The sequence below is a fragment of the Diadema antillarum genome, unplaced genomic scaffold (assembly GCF_040938485.1).
Source record: "Diadema antillarum isolate AM-2024a unplaced genomic scaffold, OU_Dant_1.0 seq00002176_RagTag, whole genome shotgun sequence".
Lineage (NCBI taxonomy): Eukaryota > Metazoa > Echinodermata > Echinoidea > Diadematoida > Diadematidae > Diadema > Diadema antillarum.
In genome coordinates this window covers 5,863-18,504 of record NW_027272814.1, presented here as the reverse complement: position 1 = coordinate 18,504, position 12,642 = coordinate 5,863, and positions in this window count along the sequence as shown.

Sequence of the window (12,642 nt, the reverse complement as noted above, 5' to 3'; positions counted from 1 at the left end):
CAACTTCGAAAGGGCTACGCCCAGAGATTCTTCCCATCGAAGCGGAGGAGGAGGAGGGGGGGGGGGGGGGGTAATACCCATAGTCCCTTGACCCAACCACGACTACCGACCATCCACTAATATTACTAATATTTCTCCACCCGAATGTTCATGCTCGAAAGTGTCATAGAACTTATATGATGATGTAGCTTAAAGCAATACTGGCAAAACTAGGATGCCGATGACATTGGTGGTTTCGTTAAGACCAAGCTAACTTTACTTTCCGCATAGATAAATTATGTTTGGGATCTTGAATTTCCAAAACGTGATAACATTAATGTTTATATAGAGCACGTTTGAAAATTCGACATATTTCCTGGACTTATGCTTGTCAGTGCATGATTAATGGTGACAATGTTGGATATTGATACACTTTCTTGGTTCTAAAGGTGATCTTGTTCGATGTTTAACAAACTAATGCAAATGAGGAAAAAAAATTCAAACAGACATAATTTTGAGGACTGAAAATCAATCCATTGTGCAACAATGTGTTACCCCGTGTGTTACCGCATCCTACACATCTGATGGAACAGAAATATTATGATCAACTGATACATTGCTCTGTCCGAACAATCAAGAAGCACTGTGTACAATGATCGTTCACACTTGAACACTATCCCTTTATCTTCTGAATATTTTGCGTCTTTCCCATCAGGGACTATTATTGATTGTACAATCAATCAGTGCAAACAAAACGCATGAACTGAACGATTTTTGTTTCGAAATCTTGATCATGCTGATACACTTTCTCACAAACAACTGACAGACCGGCGGTTTATCATAACTATCATAATTATAACATTAAGCATATTTTATGGTAAATACGAGAAGAAAGAAAAAGCTGTCATGAATACAATTCATTTCTTGACTGGAAGACTATAACGCTGATTTAAATCTATTCTTAGAGAAAGTAAAAAGCAAGATAAGGTGATTTTTCAACTTCATCAATCATCTTTAAATATTTTACTTTGTAGTACAGTGATATATATATATGCACAATATAATCTATCAAGTTGCAATTATATGAGGAGCTTAGAAACGATATTGCCTGTCCAAGGATAAATGAAAAAGGATAAATGAAAAAATGAGAAATGTTATATATTTTTATCATAATTGCAATCATTTTCATTATGATTATCATCATCATTATTGTTGTTGTCATTTTATTACATAGACCGATAATTAGTAACTTTAATTTTCAATAAAGCCACTGACGCACATGATACAAGCTTGGTATTACAAAATATTATATCCATGTTTATATGAATGTGACTACACGATTTACTGGATTGTATTATAGAGCCCTGATATTCTATCACGATAATTTACTCGTCATGCTATATTATTACTGTCCGGCCTGCAATGTGTAAAGTTTTACTGTTTCAATGATTGAGTATGCTTATTGTACAGTCGACGACCCCATTCCGCAATCCAAATTGAAAAAAAAAAGGCGAAATGGGCCTTCATCTATCATCACGATTTAGAATTAAGGCCATATTGTAGATGAGATACTCTGGAAGCGCTGAGCATGCATTTTGACATTCTGCATACTCTTGACGTATTGGTACTGTAATTTATCTACACAATACGGTAGGTAATGGATGTGTTCTTCATTGATGATGGTATCCTAAATTTATTATTGTTATTCGTGGATTCTCAGTAAGCAAACAAACCAAGTGTATTTTCAGCACCCCGAAAATAAAGGACAGTCTGTGATATGAATTAACCTAAAACTTAAATATGTTTAGCGATTCTGTTCTTTAATGCAGAGCTACAGTATACGTTAATCTATTTGATATCGAAAGCAACTTTTAAAAACCAAAGGAAAATGCTATCCATAATATCGTTTATATTTTTGACTTGCATGGGATATTTCATTGCGTTTATTCCTCAATAAGCATGGTATGACAATAGTATATACAACTATAATACTACGATGCCTTGATAATTTTTAAACCAGAAACTCGAAATTAGCCGGCGTATATTTGTTTTATGTTTTGGAGAAAAAGATTCTTAACAAAAGAAGGGAAAAATGAGGCGAGAAGTTTTTGAAGGATCCTGTCACAGCGACAGTACGAAGCAGGGCAAGATGTCAGATTGCTTTGTGACGTCAGAATTGCTGTGTGACCTTTCTCAAAGTGATCATACGAAGCAGCGGGAGATGTCCCAGTTGCTTTGTAATAATAATAATAATAATAATGATGATAATAATAATAATAATAATAATAATAATAATAATAATGATAATAATAATAAAAATGATAATAATAATAATAATAAAAATAATAATAATGATCATAATAAAATAATGATAATATTAATAATAATAATAATAATAATAAATGATAATAATAATAATAAAAATAACAATAATAATGATAATAATAATAATAATAATAATAACAATGGCAACTTGTAGTAGCGCACAGGTCCACCTTACAGTGCTCATTGCGATTCAAAAATGCAAAGATAGATATATACATTATACAATCCATGTTCAAACATGACAACAGAGAAGAAACTGCAAACAACAACCAAACACATACCAGATAAAGAATACAATTGTTCCGAACATTATATACAGCAATATTATAGTCCTCGGCGTGAGAGGAATAGATACGTTTAAAACTTGGATTTGAATGTTTCTGTATAAATGACAGGTAACTGATTCCTTAATTTCGGTCCCATAACGGAGAAAGCAGATCACCTCATAACATGTTTTACTTCGGGTGTTTTGAGTAACAATGCATCTGATGATTAACGTAATATATACTATAGACTCCGTGTTGGATTCAATGTATTTTTGAACAGAGTCACGTAGGTATACGGGGGAAAAGAATGTACTGAATAATGTACTAATAACAGAATCTTGCAAATAATCCCTTTTTTTCTGTAAGGAACGGAGAATTGGTGATATGGAATCAAACTTATTAGTAAACGTTAACAACCGGGTAGCAGAATTTTGCAACATCCTTTGTGACATCCTTTCACAATAATAGGAAGACCTCCACAATACGAAATGGCAACATTCTGAAGTAGTATACACATAATACTTTGCCTTGAGAGTTTCTGGTTACAACTATATAGACATGCCACAACAGTACTATTGGAGGCACCGAGGACCATAATAGCTTTAGCCAGAAACTCGAAATTAGCATAGCATATAGGCCCTACATGTATTTTTAAAGAATCAAAAAAATTGTGGATCAAAGATTTTAACAAAAGAAGGGGAAATGTGAGGCGAGAAAGTTGTGTGGTGAATGAAATTTTGTGGAGGAATCACACTGACCGTATGAAGCAGCGCACGATGTCAGAATTGCTTTGGTTGATCGTTATCAAGTGTTTTGCTGGAAAGTTTTACATTAATTCACAGAGTGACGGTATACGAAGCAGCGCGCGATGTCAGAATTGCTTTGTGACACCATTTCACAGATAGTATAATAACTACTTGGAAAATGACATTGTCATAAAAAGTGACGTCATTTTGCAAATAGTTCACCATGGAGTGTCAAACATGCCAACATTCTGACATTTTAATTATCTGAAAAGTGTCGTGAAGCCCCTTCAACCAAACACTACAGGATAAAACGATTCAAAATGATAATATTCACTATACAGTGCACTAAAAAACGAAGTCCGTGGGACCGGCAGTTTCCTTTCGTTATATCGAAATTTCATTATAACCGCGTGATGGAGGATATTAATAGATGTAAACACGCGAGCTATAAACATTACAAGAAAATAAAATGCGCATATATACGTTGTGTATATGGAATGCTCATCATACGCAGAAAAGCAATGTTAAGTGGGATAACCATACTCATAAATGGGTATCTTAATGGGGGAGGGGCTCGGCCCCCACTTTTCATGCATCATACAAAGGAATACATAATAAGGGTGTCATCACTCTGCCCCCCCCCACTTTTTTTTTTTTTTTTAACCCGGAAGTACGTACGTGGCATTAAAAAGAAATAGATATCTTGAAGTGTGAGGTAAGGTTATGTTTTTCCGCTGAAGACCCTTTTTGTTTGTTTGTTTGTTTGTTTTTTGTTTGTTGTTGTTGTTGTTGTTGTTGTTTCTTTTTTTTTCTTGTCAGCTGAAGAAACCCGGAAGTGGAAGGGGAGAGATGAGCTGAGGACCTTTTTTTCTTTTCTTTTTTTTTTTGCTTGTTAAATTTAGCTCATATGAAACCCGGAAGTGCCCCCCCCCCCCCCCCCCCCCACACACACACTTTTGAAAACGCTCCGCCGGCCCTACTACTAGTATCTCATTAATCTCGTTTAAGTCTTCACATTAAGAGATATAGCATGAAGTTGTTTGTGCTTTCATGTCTAAGATAGTTTGAATATACATGTATAAAAATAATGTGATGGCTTTAGGATACGGCTCCAGTTCGTTATTCCATAATGATTGTTATATTCCGAATGCTCGTTATTCCGAAAATGACAAAACGTTCGTTATTCCGTAAGTTCGTATTTCGAAGGTTCGTTATTCCGAAAGTTCGTGATTCCGAAAATGAGATTAGTTGTTTCGAGGCTTCGTTAATTAGAAAATGAAATAAGGTTGGTTCGTTATTCCGAAGGTTCGTATGATTGTAGCCTTACGCTTGTCAGTGCATGATTAATGGTGATAAGGTTGAATACGCTTTCTCGGTTCTAAAGGTGATCTTGTTCGATGTGTTAACAACCAGTGCAAATGAAAAAAAAAAATAAACAAACATATTTTTGAGGAGTGAAAATCAATCCATTGTGCAACAATGTGTTACCCCGTGTGTTACCGCATCCTTCATCTAATGGAACAGAAGTATTCTGATCAGCTGATACATTGCTCTGTCCGACAATGATCGTTCACACTTGAACACTATCCCTTTATCTTCTGAATATTTTGTGTCTTTCCCAGGGACTATTATTGATTGTATACTACAGTGCAAACAAAACGCATGAACTGACCGATTTTTGTTTCGAAATCTTGATCATGCTGATACACTTTCTCAAAAACAATTGACAGGCCGGCGGTTTATCATAACTATTATGGTAAATATACGAGAAGAAAGAAAAAGCCGTCATGAATACAATTCATTTCTTGACTGGAAGACTTTAATGATTGAAATCTCCGATAGAGAAAGTAAAAAGCAAGATAAGGTGATTTTTCAACTTCATCAATCCTCTTATTTTTCTTTGTAGTACAGTGATATGCACAATAATTTTATGATATATCAAGTTGTAATTATATATGAGGAGCTTAGAAACGTTTCAAAATCTTGATCACGCTGATACACTTTCTCACAAACAACTGACAGAACGGTGGTACATCATACATTTTGCGAAGATTCTTGTCATTTTCGGATTACGAATCTTCGTAATAACGAACATTATTTCATTTTCAGATTGACAAACCTTACGAATAACACCGATGTTATACCGTTCGCAACAACGAGCTCTTTTTCATTTCAAAATTAACGAACATCTAGGTATATCTGGAGAGGGGGTCCATCGATAATGTCTATATATACCAAAATGTAAATGTATGATTATTTACTGGTACGTCGGCATGGTGTGAATTAAACAATTTGTAAAAGTGGACTGTGTACATTAGTTTGATAGGGATAATCAAGTTAGTGCTGTACGTTGAATTTAAACACTTTCGTTATTCATTCATGTTATCTATATATTCTGTTTTTGAAATGACAGTTTCCATCATTACTCGGCAAGACAATCTGAATCCATCTCTTCGATTACCTCAGTTGAAAACACTATTCATGAAAAGAGCGTGTTCCAGTGTTTTGGAATTCCTTACCATCGTTACAGACAAAACAATCCCCAAGTTTGTTCTCATTCAAGGGCAAATCGAAAGAATATTTGATATCCATGCAACTGTGGATAATATCTCTTTATTTCTGCCCCCTCTCTCTTTCTACTTGATATATCTATGTTCTGTTGTAATTATTAGCACTCAATATATCTATTCATATATACCTCTGTTGAGAATTACCCACAATGCAAAGAACATTAGTTTGCACTGGTCTATCATTCTAGAATTCCTTACCATCTGAAATTAAAAATCCCCAAACTGTTCTCATTCAAGAGCATAGAAAGTATTTTGATAATACGATATGCTAATATGGATAACTCTCTTTATATTTCGGCTCCTCTCTCTATATTGCTATTACGCGCCATTATCAGTGTTCTATTGCTGATTGTATAGTTCTTAGCACTCAATATAATCATGATAGTCATTATTTTCATGAATATCTTAGGGTAAAAACGGCTGCATCTATAGTATGATAATCTCTATTGAAGATTGTTTTATTTTAATGTATATATAGAATTACCTATAGTTACTATGAGAAAAATAATAAGACATAGCAATTCTAGCATAGAGAAGGCAATTATCATTGTGTACATTTCCTGTACTTCTGGACATTACTGTGGTATGCAAACTATGACGCTTCTTTATTCTTCCATGACAATAATCATTGTAATCTTTTGCAGTTCACGAAGAATATCTTATGCTATGAATGTATTTTTCTTATTTTTTTTTTTGTAAGGCTGTTTCATCGTTTATCATGTATATGGATATTTGGAAAAATAAATCAAATTAAATCAAATCAAATCTTGATACGCTTATAATATAATTATTCTCCTTTTCTTTTACGCATTCATTATTGATGCAACCATGCAAGTCATTTGTTTATTTCCCGTGTTGTCACGCTTTCGATAGTAGTAATTGGTACTATTTATTCAAGTGTATAGCTCAATGAATCATTAATCGTTATTGACTATTTTCTTTGTAAATTATCTATTCATCCATCCATTTGTTGATTCACCTCCTTCCAAAACATGCAGGCTTGCAGGCTATTCGATTATAGACTTTATACTGTAGTTATATACCTCGAACATTTCGACTTGTCATTGTATTTGTGTGTATTTCCGTAAAAAGAGATATAGGCCTATATAGAATAACTCATATTAAGCCTTAGTTTTGGTTGAGACTCATAACGTCAGGTTTCTACCATTTTTTAATGACATAATGAAAAACCTCTTATGAAATATGTTGTAAAGAGCATGTAATGCAAAGAGGAATTCAACGTTTATTTGATGAAAATCGATTTTGATATGGCTGAGAATGATATCCAAAACAGAGCGATCCTAATAAAAGGTGCAGGGACCCACCTTTTATTATGGTTGCTTTGTTTTACTTTGTTTTTGGAGGTCTCAGCCATTCCAAAACTGATTTTCATCAAATAAACTTTGAATTAATCTTAGAACGGTATGGTCTGTACTATACTTCATAGTGGTTCCTTGGTATTTCGCAAAAAGTTAAAAGCCCAATCTAATCGCCACCAATACTGTTAATAGGGGGAATTATAGTGTGATACATAACTCTATAGGGGATGCATGAGTTGCTATATATGCATGCCTGATAATATTTACTCCAAAGAGAATGTTCAATAATGAATAACTGGCAAACAGCTATCAGTAATGACAACGTTGATTAGCCCTCTGTATCAGTGCAGCCCACGTTCCGGGATTGGAAACGAGTTTAATTTTCGGTCAATTTGCCCCATTGGGACAATTCCCTGTAATCGTGAACGTTGGAGAAAATTAAATCCCGAATGCGGAGTGATTGATTTAATCTGGCGATTTTGAGCTTAGGTATTCACTTCTTCCCCAAGTCAAATTTTATAAACCTCCATGAGAACAATGTAAAACTACTTAGGGCTTAAACGAATAACAACAACGAATACTATAAGCGTTTACCTGACAGGGGTACATCGACAATAGGTATAATAGATATCAAGATAGGTAGATAGAGGCGTAATTCCTGCTGATCATTATACGATAGCACTCATGGAAATGTGATGAAATTAAGGTGGCATAAGATTATAGTGAAAACTATACAAGATCAATGCAATAAATGTGTGATCTATTCTTTTTGTACCAATATCACTTTAAATAAGCCCTGATGAGAAGAAAGGAAACTTCACAAAATTATCCCTCTTCATGGCACTGTTTGCTTTCATTTGCCCTTGAAAATACCATGGCTGTGTTGACGCCATGGAATCCCTCTTGCATAACGATACTACATGAGCCGATCTGGAGATGAAGGGAACGGATATGCACAATAGGCCTAGATGATGTTGATTTGTGTTGATTCATAAAAAAGATCATATAATTACGGCAAATGGGGGAAAAAAGTAAATACGTTGTGCCATATGGAATAGGCACCATTCAATAATATTTTTTCTACACAGTATCATCTTTTTTTTCAGGATTACCTTCCAAATCAAAATCCTATCAAATGGTAATAAGCTACCAATCACTGATAAGTAGGCCTACCAACTAGATTCAACAAAATACATCAATTGGAATTCACCTTATTGCTGATGGCTTGCACGTTTCCCTGTAATATATTTTCTTACCTATGGAAACATGACCTAAAACAAGTTATGGTCAGTGTCATCCCACGGTGTTTGATTGCTCATTAAGACGCACGCAGAACATGAAAAGCAATGCAGACAGCGCATTGTCAACATGATGCTATATATCTGTTACAGCCATGTCGGTTTCATTTCAAACGATTGCTTACCATTCAATCTCTTGTCATGAATAGTATGACTGTAAAAATTCTTGTGTTCGTTGTTTTCTTTACTCATGCAACAATAATCGGACATAATTGGGTGAATAAGTGGTTAAAACGGTTGTACTAGATGACCCTAAATGAAGAAGTGGAAAGGCCATAAAAACTTTTAAAATGGGGTGGTGTTAGAAGAAGTGCTGGATGAGGGTAAAATATAGAACTCCCACCGAACATCTCTACTTTCTCATTTCCCTTTAGATAACATTAATTCGCGGTATTTTCTCAGGATTCGCAATAGGTGAGAGAAAAAAAAAAGACAATGAACTTTCAATTTCAGACAGGCAAACAACAAAGGCTTCCAGAACAAGTAAGTGGAGCGGACTAAAATTACGAGTGCTTTTGACAGGTCAGGGCTGGTGCTTCGTTCGCCATCAACGCGAGGCGTGCTTTTCGCGTGCGTGTGTATTGCACATTCTGCTTGCAGCCAAGCTACCAGGGCCCCCACCCTCTCGAAGCCGTCACCCCGCACCACCCAACGCACAGTGTGTGAGCTTGCTCTTCGAGAGAGGGAGAGACGAGCTTGGCCCGAGACACACGAGTCGCGTGGGGGCATTTGCTTACCATCAGTGTACATCTCAATCTGTCTGTAAATGCTCGCTGCACGTCACCGCGATAAACGAGAAACACGCCTTGGAAGGAAGCGATTAATTTCGTTTTGTAGGAGTAGAGATTAGGGATATCATAACACAGTTATTCTGACGAGAGCAGAGATTATAAACACATGGACTACTGGACGACGTATTGGCAATAACGGTTTGTTTTTGCACAGAAATCGTGTGCATTGTCGTCTGATTCGTAAAGATTGTGTGATTGCTCAAGCGTGTGGAAGAAAGAAAAAAATTGCACAAAGATTTGACGCACGTGTGAACACGATTTGCTTGGCTGAGTGTATCGAACCCATGCGAAGGAAGTGGACAGGAGTCATCGAAAAGTTGCTTTGGACAGAATCTTTTGCATCCTAGGAGCAAGATGGGGAAATTGTTCAGCAAGAATCGCCAGTATGACTTCAAAAAATCGGACGAGTCAGCCACCACTGATTCTGGTAAAAATGGAGGAGGTGTCAAAGTAACATCAGTGACTCAGGGTGACGACAAACCAGACGAGCCGGTAGCGGACTCAGCATCACCAACTGATGCGGCTGCAGATGCAGCTGCCAAGGTATAAATTAATTAATCTTCTGCAAGGGGTGTCTTTTACTTTGAAGACTTCATATGCCAATAAAATATGCAATAGGACCTATATGTCTGTATGTAGTATTTCTACTTCAGTTTTCTTTCGTACAACGTATTATTGGATATGTCATAGCATTGCCAGGTCTGGAATATTGCCAATTTTAAACTTAATGGTCATCTGATCTTGATTCCATGCAGATTGTCTTCTAAAAGGTCCTCATGAGTCGTGGCGTTAATACGTGATATTTGTCTTTCCTTTGTTTTCAGCACATGATGGATATCTGCACATTGAAATTCTTTGATTGTTGAAGCATTGTTAGACGCCCATTGTGATTTGTCCATTTCCATCTCTTCTCAAGTCACGATTTGTTTGGGACAATAGCATGAGGGTCAGAGAAGAAATAATCCTTGGGGTAGCAGCATCTGATATTTTTTTTTTTTTTTGGCTTTATCTGTTTTTGTCTTGAATCAATCATCAGTGCCAAAGCACTAGATTACTCTGGACTGTACAGACAGTTTTCCCCCATGTACTGTGTAGCAAACCCCTCGTGTACCTTTCTCAGTCCCATATGTATGGACACACATTGGTAACCAATGGGGAATGTGATATCTTCAAGAGACAAATTTTTATTATGAAATATGAAAAGAACTGAGGTCAAGAAAGCTACCACAATTTGCAGTTTAGAATATTTGGTGATTAAATTATGTGTTGTAACATTCTATGGTGACATTTAATATAGTTGCTACTTTTACTTCCCCCCCCCTCCCCCCCCCCCCCCAAAAAAAAATGAAAATGGCTCCACAAAAGGGCGTAACGATAGACTTCAATTTGAATAATCATGTATCATTCATATTCTCTACATAAGGGAGTAGACTGTTTTGTTAGAAGTTTAATCAAAGCTTTCCATTAATGAAAAACTTACATGCTAATTGCTAGACACATGTTTGGTAATATGGCAGTTTGTTTAAAAAAGACTTGCAAAGATTGTACATCTAACTATAAATATTTTGAGAGTGGAGACAAGCAGAGTACTGCTACTGGATATATTGATGTACAATTTGAAGGGAAAAAAAATGCTCCAGGCAATTTAAAACCAGAAACTCTCTTTTTTATTTATTTAATTTTTTAATGTCAGTAAATGTTATCTTGATTAGTTTTCCATCAAGATTTTATTCAGGGCTATGATATTAGTCATGCAGTTTCATCAGACAGTATTCGTTAACGTATTTGATATATTTTTCCAATTACGGTACCTCTTTCTCTCATTTTGCTCATATCTGAATTTTGAATGCCAGTGGCTGCCTCAAAACATAAAAAGCTTTTACTCACCTTTTGAAATGTCTTGTCGTTTTCAGCCAGTCAGGAAAGTACAGGTGTATGAGTTACACTCAGGACTGGAAGATTTCGCAGAGCGATGAATCAGCGTTAATCACTGATTGGCTTTTAGAAGCTTCTGAAGATAATTTTGAGTCACGACTCAAGCGGGATTAGCTATGTTCTGTAAAGATGACAGGCAGTGGTGGTGGGGTATATATAAAGATATGCCATTGTTTTTGTCATTTATAAAGCTTGAATTAAATCAAATGGTGATTGGTATCTAGATTTTTTGAGGATTCTAGATACAACCGTAGGTGACCCTATAAACCAATTAGCTTCATCTTTTTCTTTTTCTTTTCACCATCAGTGTTGAAAGAAGTCCACATGGGCAAATTGTACGAGCAGGTCTTCAGGTCTTTATAGAGACTCTCTGTGCGAAACTACATGATCATATGAAATACCATTTCAGTAAGAGAATGCCAGGTTTATTAGGTAGTGACAGGAAAATATCATAGTGCCGTCAACATTTCTTTTTATCAAAATCCCAGTGACTGTATGTTGTTCAGTATATGATGTGAGTGCAATAAGCTATACCATAGAGATTTGCTGACCATTATTTTACAAGTGCTGTCATTCAGATGCTCTAGCAATTAGCATTGTATGCTAGTGAAAGACTTGGCATTCGCTAAGAAGCTGTGCGGATATTGTCAATAACAAATGATTAAAAAGCAAAATTTGTTCAGCAAAAGGAACCTCAGTATCATCCTATCCACAGCTGATGTCTGAGTAGTTTTTTTTTAAATCTTTTTGTTAACCACCACTACCACCACCATCAAATAGATAAATGAATAAATTAATAAATAAATAAATTAATTAATATTAAATAAATGGATTATGAAATAAAAAATGAAATCTGATGATATTTTAGGGTCAACTTAGATTTCACGAGTCATAGGAAGTGCTTTTATCATGAGTGAGAGTCCATGAAGTTTTTAATCAGTGAAAGGACAGGTTATATTAGTATTCTTGATGATAGACCAGAGACTCAGAGTAGGTCACTTTCAGAATGGTTGTGACTCATGTTGTATTCCTACCTCCTTTCATGGAGCTGTGATTACCAAGGGCATCGCATGTGTTGAGTCAGTGTGGAATGTCCAGCAGAGGCCATTAGTGGTGTTGCACCATTTTCCCAATCCTTACCTCCTGCTTTCAATAGCTGGAAGCTCCATGTCTCTCATTCCAGGTATTGATGACATAGCATGTTCGGTGTAGATTGGTTCTCAGATGTTCCTGATTCCACAATGCAATCTAAGACATCAAAGTCTGCAAGAGTATAGGTCCTATTGGTCTATTTGATCTGAAATGCGTAATGAGGCAATTTTGTAGGCCTGTCTATTTCACTGTTTTCAGACCTCCAACTCTTTGAGTGCTCTTGAATAATTTCATGTTTGATTTATTGTAGCTTCATAGCAT